The sequence below is a fragment of the Centropristis striata genome, chromosome 23 (genome assembly GCF_030273125.1).
Source record: "Centropristis striata isolate RG_2023a ecotype Rhode Island chromosome 23, C.striata_1.0, whole genome shotgun sequence".
In the NCBI taxonomy this organism is placed as follows: Eukaryota; Metazoa; Chordata; class Actinopteri; order Perciformes; family Serranidae; genus Centropristis; species Centropristis striata.
In genome coordinates this window covers 29,032,367-29,049,515 of record NC_081539.1, presented here as the reverse complement: position 1 = coordinate 29,049,515, position 17,149 = coordinate 29,032,367, and the positions used below count along the sequence as shown (strand labels likewise).

Sequence of the window (17,149 nt, the reverse complement as noted above, 5' to 3'; positions counted from 1 at the left end):
TGCATTTAGCATTTGTAATGCAAATGTGTTTGTAATTTTTGTGTGTTTTTGGTTTTTTTATTATGTACTGCACTTTCAAAATAAAAAAAAAGTAATTGTGCACAAAGATGAGAAATATCATTGTCGTACAAATATAACTGTTCTTGTTGGTAAGTCTCATTGTTTCAATCAATGTATTTGTATCTTCCAAATATACTTAAATGAGATTTTTAAATAAGATAAAATAAAGGTTTCAAATGTTTAAATATCATCTTTGCAGTATTTAAATGTGCCCCTCTGATTAAACACTGGCCCCTCCTTGGCCCCCACAGTAAAACTGGTCTAGAACCGCCACTGCTGCATTGTTAAATCTAGAACACATGCCACTCAAGTAATTCCATTTCTGAGGACAGTTAGAGAAACACAAGGCTGTCAGAGTGATTCAGTTACATCCTCAGCTGCAGCCTGTTCCTCTTGCTGCTGATTCACTGATGGACCAACTTCATGCACATCATAAATGTTGTCACTAGGGGGCTCCCTGAAGGGAAGACACCATGGAAGGGAAATGTGCTAATATTTCAGCCAGATGCAGCCAGAAATCATGCACTCAAAACATAACGAAGTAACCTCAAGGGTGACGTATAATGTATAAAACTTTCAGTGACAAACATAATGAAGGGCCCTTTTGGGTGCCTCTAAATTGAGAAAATGTGGTTTAGTGTCGTCTCGGTTGCCTTTCAAGTGAATAAAAGAAGACGCGGTGCAGTAATGGATGGGAACCCTTAAACACAGAGAACGTGACGAAGCGCCCTCAAAGGTGCTCTTAAAATGTAGAAAACACAAAGCAGTGCCAAGTAAGCTGCACTACATGCTTAAAAAACTGCCACTGTATGCATCAATGTAAATATTATTGGTCTTTATTCTGTCAAGAAGCCCATTTGTCTTCCTTAAAGCAGCTCCTCCCTTCATTTATAGCACGGCTAGTGAGTTTGTTTTGCCAACATCTTTGGCGATGGGGCTGATGTCGTGAAAACACAATATATGTCCTCAAAAAGAAACATAAGATCTGCATGCTATGGTGATGCATTACATAACACCATGCAGGTGGTTATTTCTTCATGTTCAGCATATGTTGGCTATAGATCATTTTTGATGTTCATGTTTATAACTTTGAATGTACTCTTTATTATGTTATTGCTAAGTTTTTTTTTTTTTTATATTCTTTTTATTAAGTTCACATTGGTTAGAATACATGTTTCACACAAAGCAATCATAGTTTTATATGCTTTTTTGGTATACAAGAGTAAAAAAAAGAATAAAAGTTAAAACTAAACAAAAACAACAACAAACAAACCAACAAAAAACAAAACAAACAACAACACGGCAGCATCTTAAAACATAAATAGATTGGATATGACAAAATGGCGGATTTGTTATTGCTAAGTTGATATATTTGGGGCGTCTGCTTAAAAATTCTTTATTTATATTGTGAAAACATGCTGGAAAAGATAGAAAGTTCAACTTTCTTAATTATAACAAGGACATGTTGAGCATTCAAAGGATTGTACAATGTGGATTAAAGTGTTGTTTTTGACATGCTTGTTAAGTGTGTGTGTGTGTATATATATATATATATATATATATATATATATACAAAAGTTTGGACACACCTTCTTATTCAATGCGTTTCCTTTATTTTCATGACTATTTACACTGTAGATTTATCAAAACTATTAATGAACACATGTGGAATTATGTACTTAACAAAAAAGTGTGAAATAACTGAAAACATGTCTTATATTCTAGTAAGCAAAGGGTGGTTACTTTGAGGAATCTAAAATATAAGACATGTTTTCAGTTATTTCACACTTTTTTGTGTTCATTAATGTGTTCATTAATAGTTTTGATGCCTTCAGTTAGAATCTACAATGTAAATAGTCATGAAAATAAAGAAAACGCATTGAATGAGAAGGTGTGTGTCCAAACTTTTGGCCTGTACTGTATATGTATATATATACAGGCTTAATGAGACACACACACACACACTCAGATTTAAGAGGTAAGTCATCATCAAATCTTTGATGATCAATCATGCCAGTGTGGCCATCGGTGCTTGCAATATGCTCATCACAGAACAACAGAAGAAGAAAAATGAAGAATAGAACAGTGATACATCCTATGTATAAGTGAATTAGCCAAGATCAACATCATTTGAGTCTGACAAAGTAAATTACACAAGTTCACGTGCATTTTTCTTAAAAAGCATGGACTGTATATGTACACACTTCATACACTAATTAAGTTAAATGCAGCCCAAGAGGGAGGGCTGGGAAACATCCGGAGAACATCGTGTCCTTTCATTTTTCTTCATATGCAATGCTTGGCAAGGAATGTATATTCTGAGAGCTCCCATGCAATAGACTCAAATAATGCAATGCTGATTTCAAGCAGATGCAAACGCTGACTTTATGTACCTTTGATGTATATTTTGTATAGATATGGTCAATTGAGGCACATAAAGGGTTTTCTGGGGTATAACAAGAGTTTCTCTCTGTGAGTAGATTTCTAGTTTATTGGAAGGTGTGTGTGTCCATTTAAACATTATAAACAATATGATTATGTCTGAGGGAGCCCACTGTATTTGTGGATAGATTATAGATATGACACAATTCCACAATAAATTGTATAGCCTCTTTGCAACACATTTAGCAGAGTCATTATCAGATAGATTGAAGGCTTGGAGAACAGACACACAAGATTATGTAATGATGACATCTTTTCCCCTATTTTTCATTCTTCCAATACTCTTTGTGTGTAATGATCAATCCAGCATTCATTCCTACATCCTTATTACCAACATTACTTATATTAAGCATTACTTTGTATGTGTGAGATGGACAAAAATCTGGCCTCCTCCACTCAAGCAATAAAACTGAGAGACTAAATTGACAAAATCAATATGTATATTTAATTTTAATTTCTAAATTTCCTGTTCCCCTCCAGATGTGTGCATGAAGTGTTTACAACCTGCCCAGATGTTCATCTTCTGACTTTGATAGTTGCACAGAACTTTTGGATATGTGGGAATGATTTAATGTGTACATGGACTGATTTATAATGACCATTTAAACTGCTACACATTTTATGACACCTGCAACTGACTTTTTAAAAAGCTTCACATTAACTTAAAATCTCATAATACAGTGTGTCACTTTAAATATCTGAGTGTTTTAGTGCAGCTATTCTCAACCTTGGGGTCGGGACCCCAATTGGGGTCGCGAGATGATTTCTGGGGGTCACCAAATCATTTTGAACACAACATTTTTTGTCATTTTGTGGGGTTTTTTGTGGGGGTTTTTTTTGTAATTTTGTGTCTTTTTTGGACATTTTGTGTCTTTTTTTTTAAGTCATTTTGTGTCTTTTTTTTAAGTCATTTTGTGTCTTTAAGTGATTTTGTGTCTTTTTTTGGTCATTTTGTTTCCTTTTTTGGTCATTTTGTGTCTTTTATTTAGTCATTTTGTGTCTTTTTTTGGTCATTTTGTTTCCTTTTTTGGTCATTTTGTGTCTTTTATTTAGTCATTTTGTGTCTTTTTTGGTCATTTTGTTTCCTTTTTTGGTCATTTTGTGTCTTTTATTTAGTCATTTTGTGTCTTTTTTTGGTCATTTTGTTTCCTTTTTTGGTCATTTTGTGTCTTTTTTTGGTCATTTTGTTTCTTTTTTTGGGTGATCTGTGCGCGTGAGATTCTGTTCAGTGAGCGGACAACATGCATGTTAAATTGGGGGTCGCGACTCAAAAAGGTTGAGAACTACTGTTTTAGTGAATGCAACCCCAAACCAGTTAAGATGAGAAATTAGTGCAACAAAGTGGAAGGCTGTGCTGCTGACTATGTGTTTGGTACTGTATTCCCTTGAACAGGTTCATGTGATTTCTAGTAAAAAAAAAAAACTTGCAACACAATTGATATGACCCGTGACAATTGCTGTTGTACAACATTGCAAACAAGTGACAGTCACATCATGTTGCCACGGTTCCAGAACTGAATAACTTAGGGTGCATCTGATATAACTTACTTCCAATTAATATACAAAACTTCTTTAAGGGTCGAGACGGGGGATATCAATTGAGGGGGTCAAATAACTTTAAAGTCATCAAAATACATACAAATAGGAAAAGGTTTTGCATTTCATTCAGCGGAGTAAAAATATGGAATGGGATGTGTGAAGAAATAAAACAATCTTCAAGCATGAAACACTTCAAAATCAAATATAAAAAGCATGTCTTTACACGATATAGGGATGAAAACGGGTGTGTAAAATGACAGTAGGTGGTTATTGTTGACGTTTTATTTTTTTAATGTGTTACTATTTTTTCTTTTTTGTCTGTTATTGCTGTTTGTTTGTTTGTCATTGTTGTCTCATTATGACTACATGGGTGTATGTGTACTTATGTGTTTGTAAGTTAATAACAAGTTATGTGTGTTAATAATGGTAATAATGAGTTTATAAACTACATTACTATGTGTTATATATTATTGTTATATAACTGAATATAGTAAATTAACATAGGGAGAAGGGATTTAATAAGCTTTGGCTTCTTCCCACTCCTTTTGAACACAAATAAGTGTTGAGTCTTGTTGTTTCATTTTGTGTTGCTGTCTTGTATTTATTGTTGTTTGTTTGTTTTTAAATGTCTTTTATTTTGTGTTCAAATAAATTCTCAATCAATCAATCAATCAATATCATTGGGGGTACACCAGTAGCTACAGTGCGGGCTGCAACTGGAATTTAAAAAAAACTGGTGTCGGCTTTACACGTTCCTTCTGAACAGATTATGGTGGAACAAAGCTTGAAAAAGCTGTTTAAGCAACAGTTAACTTGATTTGTAATGGTTTCTCAAAAGCATCATTTCATCCCAGGATATCCCATCTGGGATCCCAGCATTTCTCTTTTGAAAGAGTTCTATTTCAGCCTTTGGACCAGAATTTTTTTTTTTTTTTGAGCTGGTATAATCCCTTCGTAAGACACTCTCTGATTCAGGTTTTTCCTTTAATTTGACCGCCACTTGTATATTGCCATTATACTATTTTTAAATTAGTGTTATTTTTTACAGGTTATTTTAAAATGAATCAGTCAGTCAGTCCAACACAGTGTAGATATCAGGACTCTATGTTCTGCATTTTGGCTGTATTTTTCTGTATATAAAATTTTTGTTCTGACCAAACCATTTCATGAAAGGGACAAATTATGGAAATACATACAAAGGGTTAGAAGAATCTGAAAAACAATCACACTGCCTTCACAACCCCTAACCCCTCGAAATCAAACTTTTACTGTGATTGCTATGTCGTTTTGTTATATTTTCTGTGTGTGTCTGTAGTGTGAAGGGGCTTTAACTTATGTTTTATTGAACAACCCTAGTAACACACACACTTACACACAAACAAATTATTTACTTGAAAGTAAATTATCAGCACATTCAGCTCACTTTTATCAATGGTACACAGTAACAAATTAGTAACTAATTAACACTAATGTCCTTTGATTCAGAGACAATATATATATATATATATATATATATATATATATATATATATATATATATATGTATATATATTTAAATAGAAATGGTTAAAACCCATGTAATGTAATTATAATAATGAAAAGACGGCATACAGTTTTAAAAAAAAATGCAGTATATTCTGTAGTACAGGGCTTTTGAATGAGAACACAGAAAGTCTAACACATAACACCCATTTGTATAATAATAATATAAGATAAGATATTGTGGTCCAGTACTTGTCAGACTAATGTGCTGAAAGACCCAAAACACACTATGACCTCAGTTTAAATTAATGATGATGTGTCTTTGACTGATGAAAATGACATATGCCAGACCACAACAGCAAAACAGCAAAACCAGCTGGGGCCAGAAGTGCAGAAAAACCTTTTTAAAAGAAATACAGTTTAATATCAATATAAATATACATTTCTGTGATATTTGCTAAATAAACACAGTTAAAGATAAATGTATATTTATCCACATGGACAAAAGAAATGGGGATAGAGCAACTTGTTGTTTAAACACGATCGTCTTGTGACCCTTAGCCACAAGCAATGTCCTTTTTGATTTTCTCCTTCACAAATGACGGAAATCATTTTTTACAGCTAGAACAAGTAAAAGTATTCAGTATTTCATTATGATAATATCAACACTACTACTACTACTACTTTTGGTTAACATAGTTTGTTTTCTTTCTTTTATCATCTTGTGACTCATGAGAGTTTTCATGTGACCTCTTTGGGTCCTGTTGCCCAGGTTGGAAATCATTGTATACAGTATCGTATATGCTGTGTCAATACAAAAACAAGCACATGAAGTGAAAAAGGACTTCCATAATGGCAAAAATATTAAGGTGAGCAACATTCCTGCAGAATAATGCTAAGAGTGGAAGAATAATAGATAAATGAAAATTAAATTAAAGAAAAATGAAAAATTTTGAGATAGCAAAACAGAGTTAGAATCAAAATAACATATAGAAATAATAAAGGAAATGAAGTATGGGATAATGTCTTGGTTTGTGCACCATTAAAAACAAACGCATGATTAATGTTTAAATTACATGTATGGATGATGAGTACATGAAAAGTAGTTATTGCCTTATCTAACTGTCCATCTGATAGCAAGTTGCAATAACATCATTATACATCGTCACACTGTTAAAATAATCGGCTAATTCATTTTTTGTCAAAATTGTTTTTTGCCTAAATCATCTCCTCATGACGCCCGCCACCTATGGTAAAATTGACCAGATCATGTGATTTTACCCCTTTAAGATCATCACTTCTTTGACAATTTGCCACATTCACAGGCATCAGATAAGAACCCAGCAAAGAAGAGCTAGAGGGAGATTGTTTAGTTATCCGTTTAGTTTATTAGTGTTTTATTATTGCGTGCCATAAATAAACTTTCTAATGACATTTTAGGTGGAGGCTTTAAATAAGCCCATCTTGGTTTTCTGCCTCTCCCTGCACTTTACATTATATGTTATCTTTGTCATTTTATGTAATTCTAACTGTGCAAATAAAATAAAATAAAATAAAATGAAATAAATAACTAAACATGACATGGGATGTGTCATGAACATTAATGACAATTTGAAGTAACATTAATGCTCATGATACTTGTCATGTCATGTTTCTGACGGGCTTGTGTGACTCTTATGTAGACACCTTCAAAATAAAGTGTTACCATATCTTGCTTAACCCTCCTGTCGTCCTCCCGGGTCAAATTGACCCAATCTGTTTTGACTATTCCTTCTTTCCTCCCTCCTCCTGCCTTCCTCTCTTCTTTCCTCCTTCCTTCCTTCTTTCCTTCCTCCTCTATCCTCCTTCCTTCTTTCCTTCCTCCTCTATCCTCCTTTCTTTCTTTCCTCCCTCCTTCCCTTCTTTTCTTTCCTCCTTCCGCTATCTCCTTTACTTTCTCTCTTCTTTCCTTCCTCCTGATTTACTCTCCTTTCCTCCTTCCTTCCTTCTTTCATCCTTCCCGCCTCCATTCCTTCCTCTATCCTCCTTTCTTCTTCCCCCCCTTTCCTTCCCTTCTTTCTTTCTTACTTTCTTTCTTTCTTTCTTTCTTTCTTTCCTTCCTCCTTCCTTTCTGCCCTCTTTCCTTCCTGCCTCCCTCCTTTTCTTCCTCCTTCCTTCTTTATTTTTTCCTTCCTTTCTTCTCCTCCTCCCCTTTCTTTCCTCCATCCTCCTTCCTTTCTCTCTCCTTTCCATTCTTTCTCCTTTTCCTCCTCTCTTCTTTCCTTCCTCCATCCTTCTTTCTTTCCTTCCTTCTTTCCTCCATCCTTTTTTACTTCCCTTTGCGTCCTTCCCTCTTCTTCCTTCCTTGACCCGAGGTCAACAGGAGGGTTAAGTCCAGTGGCGGTTCTAGACCAGTTCTACTGTGGGGGCCAAGAAGGGGCCAGTGTTTAATCAGAGGGGCACATTAAAAAAATGGCAAAGATGATATTTAAGCATTCAAAAACCTTTATTTTAGCTTATTTAAAAATCTCATTTAAGTATATTTGGAAGATACAAATACATTGATTGAAACAATGAGACTCACCAACAATAACAGTTATTTTTTACATTTCTCATTTTTGTGAGTACTTTTTATTTCATTTTGAAAGTGCAATACAGTGAGTATTAATCTTTTTTATTTATTATTCTATTTACACAAGCTTTATTGCACAATTAAACTATTATACAATGGACACATTCTGGGTTCCTTATGTGTACATTGAGATGTTGTTTGAACAAAAAATAGGTAAGAATTGTTCCGTCGTTCATCGTTATAAATTGATCGTTTTATTATTAATTTGACACAGGGGCCACAGCAGGGGCCAAGGGCTTCTACACAGGGGCAGTGGCCCCTGTAGGCCCCTGTGTAGAACCGCCACTGGTTAAGTCACAAAAGCATGTTCAAAAAAATGCCTAAGTCATTTATTTCTCTTAAGTTACATCATTTACACACAATGTAATTAATATGCCAATACCCATCCTTTGTTACATCTTTTTTCAGTGAAATGATCGATAAATATCATATGTTACACTTTTGGTGAAGTTTTTTGTGTTTCCTGCAAAACTTGAAAAAATTACTTAAGCGATTATTTTAACAGAGTGACGACATGAAAAGTAATTATTGCATGATCTAACTGTTCATCTGATAGCAATTGTGCAATACCATTATACATTATATCCACGGTATTGACTGAGAGGGATAACTCTCGTGTCCCGTGTTATTACACAGCAGTATTTGGGGAGGCGCGCGTGTCGCCCGTGCGTTCTGCTGCTCAGAGATGGCCAGAGAGCCGTAGCGGACTGTGGGGCCTGTACGGTGGGACTCTACCGACAACCGGAACGTTAGCTCCGCAGAGACGCAGAGGAACAACGGACAAGGTACAACATGACTGTTTATGTGACTTAAACTAGCGAACTACTCTCTTGAAATGTCAGAAATAAATTATTTCCTAGTCTGTCCTCCACATCAAACTGTTTGACTAACGTTAGCTCTGTGATGGCGGACAGCTAGCAAAGATGCTAATTCGTTAGCAAGCCGGCTAGCTGGTACCAATTGGATAATAGCTAACTTGGCTAAGTTTGGAACGTTAGCTTGCTAAGCTAGCCGTGTCGGCTATATTGTAAGTTGTACAGCTAAAGATCATCTGGCTAGCTAGTTAGCTAGTGGTAAGGTAGTCACTCAAACAAATAACACTAAAATGGTGTTTTTTTTTAGCTTATTGATGGCTAGCTAGCGTTAGCTGCCTTTAGCTTTCCTGGCAGACAAGTGATAGGGGCTACGACATGGCTACATGACGTTAGCCAGCCTTATCTGACAGATACAGTAACTATGTAATACTTCTGGTGCAAATATAAGCGTACCAAGCATTTGGCTTGGTTTTCAGAGATAACTATTTAAAGGCCAATAGTTAGCTATTGAGTTACTTTTACTCTATGAGCTAATGTTAAGGTTGGCTTGTCATTAACGTTAGAATAAAAAAAGTTAGCAAATCTTTTACCATATTAGCTTGTGTGTGATGATTATTGTTTGCGTTTGAAATAGCAGCAAGGTGTTGTCAGCGTAATGTTATTGACATACTAGTGCCACACTGGTAGGGAATCACACACAGGAAACTGTCACCTGAGCAGCAACTTTGCTGTCTAGCTCTGAAATATACTTGTTTTCTTTTACCCTCTCTCCCCTCTCACACTCACTCACATACACAGTGACCTTTGAAAAGTAAGAAAGCAGCTGTGGGGCAAGTAGGAGCTGCCACTGTGTGAAGCTAAAGTGGCATGCTAACAAAAGGAAAAGTTGGGAGAATTGAACAACTCCAGATTGTTATTGAGATAAAGTAGTAGGTCACTCAATGTTTTATCACAAATTAGGGGAGCCTAATTTGGGCAGTCCGTGGCCTAGAGGTTAGGAATTGGGCTTGTAACTGGAGAGTCGCTGGTTCGAATCCTGGTACTGACAGGTCCAGGACTGAAGTGCCCTTGAGCAAGGCACCAAACCCCCCCTCCACAGCTCCCCGGGCGCAGTAATGTGCTGCCCACTGCTCCTTGCATGGTGTATTCACTTGTGTGTAAACTAAGGATGGGTTAAATGCAGAGGTTGAATTTCGCCATTGTGGGATTAATAAAGTACTCTTCTTCTATTCTATTCTAATGGTCGGGAGAATGCTGCAGTGAGACCCTATTGTCTAATTCGACTGATCAAAACCTCTGACAGGTATAAATGAAGCTTCTTCTGTCTCCCATTGTAATAATATTAAATTCTTAATGTACTTTATATGGGTAAAGTGTGTGTCGATTTTAGACGACAACAATACTAGAGTGTGATATGACTTACTCTTGTTCTCTGAGGTTATGACTATTTTTTTGTAGTTTAGGTGTGCTTGTCAGGAGACTTGAGTCCTGCTCATGTAAAAGAACACCCCCCTAACACCATGGTCCCCATAGATAGTTGGTTTGTAAATCATTATGTGTGAAATTAGAGAGCCTTTATAATCCATGTGTTTCTAAGGTCTGTTAACAACCTTTTCTCAAGAAGATTTGGCATTTACGGAGACACACAACCGCACATGCGCCACAAAATTGTAAGTGCTTTGTCAAGCTGTAAGCAGGATGTAAGTTGTTTCGCAGGCAAATCCACCCCCAAGTCAACATTACTTGCTTTGTTTCTATGGGTGGACCAGCACACTAGACAGTATTATCAATCAGTACACATTATTAGACTGTAGTACATGGTACGGTGCAAAACTGCACTTATCAACCATTAGTTGTGCTTTTCTCACCAGAGCATGTTATGGTTGTACATATCTAATCTTTGTTTTCTCTTGATGCAATTAAAATCATCATTCAAGGGCAAGCAGGCATATTAGAAAAATACTCCATATAAGCCAGATGGAAATAAATAAAATAAATATAAAAATAAATATAGGCTAAGGCTGTAACTAGATTTTATTTTCATTTTCAATGAATATGCAAATTACTTTTGTGTTTAATATTTTTATGCCTATCAGCAGGGTATTGCAACAGATGTTGTTGCTACTTTAGTTTCAGTAACTGTCCAAAACCCAAAGATAATAAGTTTATTATCATTGAAAACAATCTTTTTTTTGTTGTTGATCATTTTATTCATTGGTTGACTCATTATTGCAGTTCCTATTCATATCACCTTCTTCTGCTGTTAGATTTTTTCTGTTTTTACCATTTAGAAACCTTCAGGAGAAAGCTATGTTCCGGCCATATATAGTATGAAATGCAGCCAAGTGCTGGTGAGCTGTTGATGTCTTGAACTGCTGTAGAATTTCTGATGATCATGTTCAGGTAGTTCTTGTTGTTTTGACGGAGGCTGTGTGATGCCGGCATTTTGAAGTTTAGCCTCCTATATATTCTACCTTTTGCACAGAGTTGATGTGTATGACTAATGTGCTGAAAGTGTCCAGAAGTCTTCCATCAATTTAATAATAATAATAATATAAATTTGTCACATCCCATCCCTGTACACAGCAGGTTGTCTTCACAAGGCATCTGAGAGGAGACAGAATTTAGACTCACTTAGCCATGGACCATGCATTATCAGACACATGCACGGAATACAAGATATATATTGTCTAGGGTTCAGGTTGGGGTGCAACAGTCCAACTTTTTCAGTCCCCACACCAGTACTGAGTACTGATCTGACTCCAGTGTTTAATTTATAAGTTGTATGCCTCACTCTGTTGACAAAGGTCATTCTTGCGTGAGGCGAAGTCAGGCTTGAGTATAACATTGCGTTCCTAGGTTTGTTAAAAAAAAAAAAAAGAAGTTCATAGGTATACATTTACTGGATTGTTAATTATTATTAGAACCATATATCCAACTCACAAAACATTGGCTCAGATTTAGCAACTTATTAAAAGAAATCTTCAAAATGAGCAGGTATTATAATTCAAGTCTAATCATATAATGTAAATAGTATATAAAATGTAATTGAATGGATCAGCCCCATATTTACAGATATCTGATCCTGCTATTTGAGGCAGTATTGCCAAGATATCAGCATTGGTATTGGGTCATCACTAGTTCTGGTGTGGTATTACAAACATTTTTTAATTTTTGACTTATATAAACTGATAAATGCCCTGTATGACTGCACTGTCATTGTAAATTTGTCATCATACTGTCTGGCACTATTTTGCCAATTTTCTTTTTTTTTGTGTGTGTGTTGTTTCAGTACATCTGTTTTTAATCATCGGACTAAATTATGCTTCAGTCTACTAGTCCTCATTTATGCTTAAGGCAAATTTTATGTCTTCAGTAGAGATGTCCCAAGCTAGTCTGTCAAATTCATATTTACAAAATGAACTATGTTTACACTTTCGAAAACCATGAAAGGGGACCTGTGATGCAGTGTGTTTTTCTTGAAGCACAGATACTCAGATGTCAAGTATATTTGACCTACATTGGTTTTAACGTGCGTAAAGTATGGCTTTTAACTCTTCCAGAACATTTTAAATATAAAGGAAGAAAAACGTTATAGTCTGCAACGCACCTGACTTATTTTGATTGTCAAAATACACTGAGCAATCAGGAGATCCAGACTGATACAGGCAGAACATAAAAACCTGATATAAAAAGTGTGAGGGCCAGAAATTGATTGGGTCCATATTGTCGGAAGACACTCTGCTAATCACTGAGCAACTGTATTTTTTAATAATGTTGCATTCTTCATGAGGTATTCCTTGTAAAAGTGAATCTGTAACCCAGACTTCCAGTTTCAATAGAAATAGTGCCCTGACATGCCAGAATGTGCTCTTGCTGCTTAAAAAAAAGAATATATCCTAATTAATCTCATTAAAAGTTTCCCATTGGTGTAACAGAAAAAAATAACAAACACAGGATGTTTACAAGGTGCACCAAATGACTCAGTAATGTTGGACCCTGATTCTTAACCTGATTATACATATGCAATGTACAGAGCTACAATACAGTTTAGTATTGATATGATAATATATTTGAAAAATATATTATATATTTGGTGTTTTCAATCATAATTTGCAGTTGAATGTCAATTGGTCATGGTTACTCGCCAAGAAGCAATTTATTAACAAAAAGCAAATAAAAGGCTGTCTTCTAGTTAGCAAACTGAACTAAATTTAAGGATTTAGGATATTCTGACATACTGCTCATTATCTGCAAGCCTTTGCATAATATTTGCATTTGACTGGTATAGAGCTAGACAATAACTTGATTATTACATTTCGAAACTTTGGGGGCCTGTGCATTTTTCATTGAAATAGTACTGACTGGGTTTTCTTCTTCTCAGTTAGAGGATTAGTGCCATCCATTTAAACAACATTTAAATGAGAGGCAGAGATTACAGCTGATACAATTAATCCATTGGTTAATTGAAAGAAATTGAATGAGAAATATAATAATAATTATTGGATCAGTTGTTTTATAAAAAAAAAAATCAAGGTGTAGAATATTTTACACAGCATATAAAATCAGTTGACCCTTGTGTCAGTCACATCAATATAAGCAGTTCTAGAGTGATTTAGGGCCAGTCTATTGCCCAGCTAATAACTGTTTTCATTATTCATTTTCAAGTTCTTTGAGGGTGTGAGGGTAAGTCACTTGCCTGCTCTGGATGGAGGGCAAAACCAATTCCTTATGAACAGGGTGATTGTTTTGCTCTGTGTTTGTTATCACTACTTTTGTGGGTTCCTCATTTTGTCTCCATAGATATACAGTAGTGTTCAAAATAATAGCAGTCCAATGTGACTAACCAGATTAATCCAAGTTTTTAGTATATTTTTTTATTGCTACATGGCAAACAAGTTACAAGCAGGTGCAGTAGATTCTCAGGAAACCAACAAGACCCAGCATTCCTGATATGCACGCTCATAAGGCTGTGCAATTGGGAAATTAGTTTAAAGGTGTGTGTTAAAAATATAGCAGTGTGGCATTCAATCAGTGAGGTCATCAATTTTGTGAAAAACAGGTGTGAATCAGGTGGCCCCTATTTAAGGATGAAGCCAGCACCTGTTGAACATGCATTTCTCTTTGAAAGCCTGAGGAAAATGGGTCGTTCAAGACATTGTTCAGAAGAACAGCGACCTTTGATCAAAAAGTTGATTGGAGAGGGGAAAACTTATAAAGAGGTGCAAACAATTATAGGCTGTTCAGCTAAAATAATCTCCAATGCTTTAAAATGGAGAGCAAAACCAAAGACGTGGCAGAAAATGGAAGACAACCATCAAAATGGATGGAAGAATAACCAGAATGGTAAAGGCTCAGCCAATGATCAGCTCCAGGTGATCAGAGACAGTCTGGAGTTACCTGTTAGTGCTGTGACAGTTAGAAGAAGTCTGTGTGAAGCGAATCTATTTACAAGAATCCCCCGCAAAGTCCCTCTGTTAAAAAAAGGCATGTGCAGAAGAGGTTACAATCTGCCAAAGAACACATTAACTGGCCTAAAGAGAAATGGAGGAACATTTTGTGGACTGATGAGTAAAATTGTTCTATTGGGTCCAAGGGCGGCAGACAGTTTGTGAGACGACCCCCAAACTCTGAATTCAATCCACAGTACACAGTGAAGACAGTGAAGCATGGTGGTGCAAGCATCATGATATGGGCATGTTTGTCCCACTATGATGTTGGGCCTATTTATCGCATACCAGGGATCATGGATCAGTTTGCATATGTCAAAATACTTGAAGAGGTTATGTTGCCTTATGGTGAAGAGGACATGCCCTTGAAATGGGTGTTTCAACAAGACAATGACCCCAAACACACTAGTAAACAAGCAAAATCTTGGTTCCAAACAAACAACAATGATGTTATGGAGTGGCCAGCCCAATCCCCAGACCTTAATCCAATGGAGAACTTGTGGGGTGACATCAAAAATGCTGTTTCTGAAGCAAAACCAAGAAATATGAATGAATTGTGGAAAGTTGTTAAAGAATCTTGGAGTGGAATAACAGCTGAAAAGTGCCACAAGTTGGTTGACTCCATCCACACAGATGTGAAGCAGTTATAAAAAACTGTGGTCAAACAACTAAATATTAGTTTAGTGATCACAGGATTGATAAATCCTAGAAACAAAAAAGTTTGTACAAAATAGTTTTGTGTTTGTAAAGTCAATGGCAGACACTGCTATATTTTTGAACACACCCCTTTAAACTAATTGCCCAACTGCACAGCCTTAAGGGCTGCATATCATGAATGCTGGGTCTTGTTGGTTTTCTGAGAATCTACTGCACCTACTGGTACCTTGTTTTCCATGTAGCAATAAAAAATATACTAAAAACCTGGATTAATCTGGTAAGTCACATTGGACTGCTATTATTTTGAACACTACTGTATATTGTGATTGGAAGTCAAAAATAGTTTTAAACAAACTCCAAAGGAGTTTGACGTTTTTATTGTAATTGATATGTTTGAAAAAGTTGAGCTCAGAGCTTTTGCTTTTAAATGGCTAATTAACCTCTCAGATCACCAGTGAACTTACTTGGTATGGAAGTCTGAGAGTAGCAAGATAGCAGACTTAACTTTGCATGGCACTGTGCTGCTGATTTTGTCTCTATCTGCCCTGTAGCCTGCTCATTGATCAGTTCATTCTGGCACAGACTGGCCCTGTCTACTTAATTGGGTTCCTCCTAAGCTGCTAAAAAACTGTCTGCTCCAACTTACAGTCTCTGTTGTGTGATCAACCAGCCTAAGTGTCAACCTTGTGCTGTGATCATTTAATCATATAAAATAACACTTGGTCCTCATTAGAACCTCGGGACATGATCAGGAAACAGCAGGTGTTGTGACTTTTGGAGCTCAGACAATTCGTGGGCATGTTAAGGCTGTTGTTGTCTTCACCTTGTTGTCTTGTTTTGTTGTAGCTGATTGCTGTGAAGGGCACTATCATGCCTAAACATTGTTGATCAGGATGATGTTACGCTTACTGCTGGGGATGGGTACCAAAACCTGGTAAGAAACGGGGTTTTGCTCTCGGCATTGGAGGAAAAAGAAAATATCTATTCATTTAGGCTACGTTTACACAAGGATGGTCTGAACAGAAGACGCAAAAGTGGCGTCGCGTCTTCACTTTTTATTCCAAGTTTAGACGAGCATTTTCGGGAGGAAATCTGCGTGCATACGGTGACGCAAAAGTGTGTGAAATTCGATTGTATGCATGCCAGGCGGCATCACTTAAAGCGATAAGAGCATCTTTGGGCAGCCGTCTGGCTCCTCCGACGAATTGCTGCATCCAAAATGTGATAGAGGTAATTCCAGATCCTTCTCTGTTCACTAATACTATCTGTACATATCCTGTACATTTGGTGGAAAGACTCCTGTAAGTTTATTAGAGCTGCCAGAGCAGCTTGAAGGTCCGACGCATGGAAATAATCCCACGTTTGTTTATTTTCCTGTACTGGAGCATGTATGTGACGTAAACACATACGTGACGTGAGCAGATCAGATCAGAGTTTTGCGTCTTGGCAGTGTAGACGGACAGGCTACGGCGGAGCGTATTTAACTTTTCCACTTTGGAAGGTGGTTTCAGATTTTTGCGTCTTTAAGCCCCAAAAACGCCGTCACCGTCTAAACGAAAGGCACTTCCGATAAAATATTTTGTCATTTTTACCCGCGAGCGTCCTCGTGTAAACGGGGCCTTAGACTACATAAATGTTATCTTGCACCTTTTGTATCACCAACCCAGTTTCTAATAAGATGAAGACATTTTTCTATAATGAATCAAGAAGAGAGATTTCTCTCTCTGAGCCTGTTGTATGTGTGAGGTGCAGGGGCAGCCCTGTCGCAATGAAGACACAAATCCCTGTCTTGCTGGGCTGATGCGCTGAGTCAAACTGAGTCGGGCCGAGCAAGCATATGTCGTGGAAAATAAGCTATATAGACCTTGCTCTTAGTGACAGTGGTGGAGAGAGCTAAATGCTCAAAAGTGTGGTTATACTTTACTGGAGTTGATGCTGACTATTTGTTGCTACAAATGCAACAAGTCTTATGCATGTTAGGGTGGAAACACAAGCAATCTTTGAAAACATCTAGTGAAAGTTGGGGAAATGCACAGCCTCAACTGCCTAGCTTGTAGTTCATCCATCGTTAACCTATCCACTACAGGTTTGTT

General features: G+C 36.6%; 1 protein-coding gene across 1 annotated transcript in view; it reads left to right on the top strand.

The window, feature by feature from the left end:
• The first annotated feature begins 8,781 nt into the window (after window positions 1-8,781).
• The window catches only part of LOC131961894 (NEDD4-like E3 ubiquitin-protein ligase WWP1), a 40,296-nt gene continuing 31,928 nt past the window's right edge, over window positions 8,782-17,149 (top strand). Inside the window, exon 1 of the mRNA XM_059326815.1 lies at window positions 8,782-8,919. The gene's annotated coding sequence lies outside the window, so the exon portion shown is untranslated. The remainder of the gene's footprint in view (window positions 8,920-17,149) is intronic.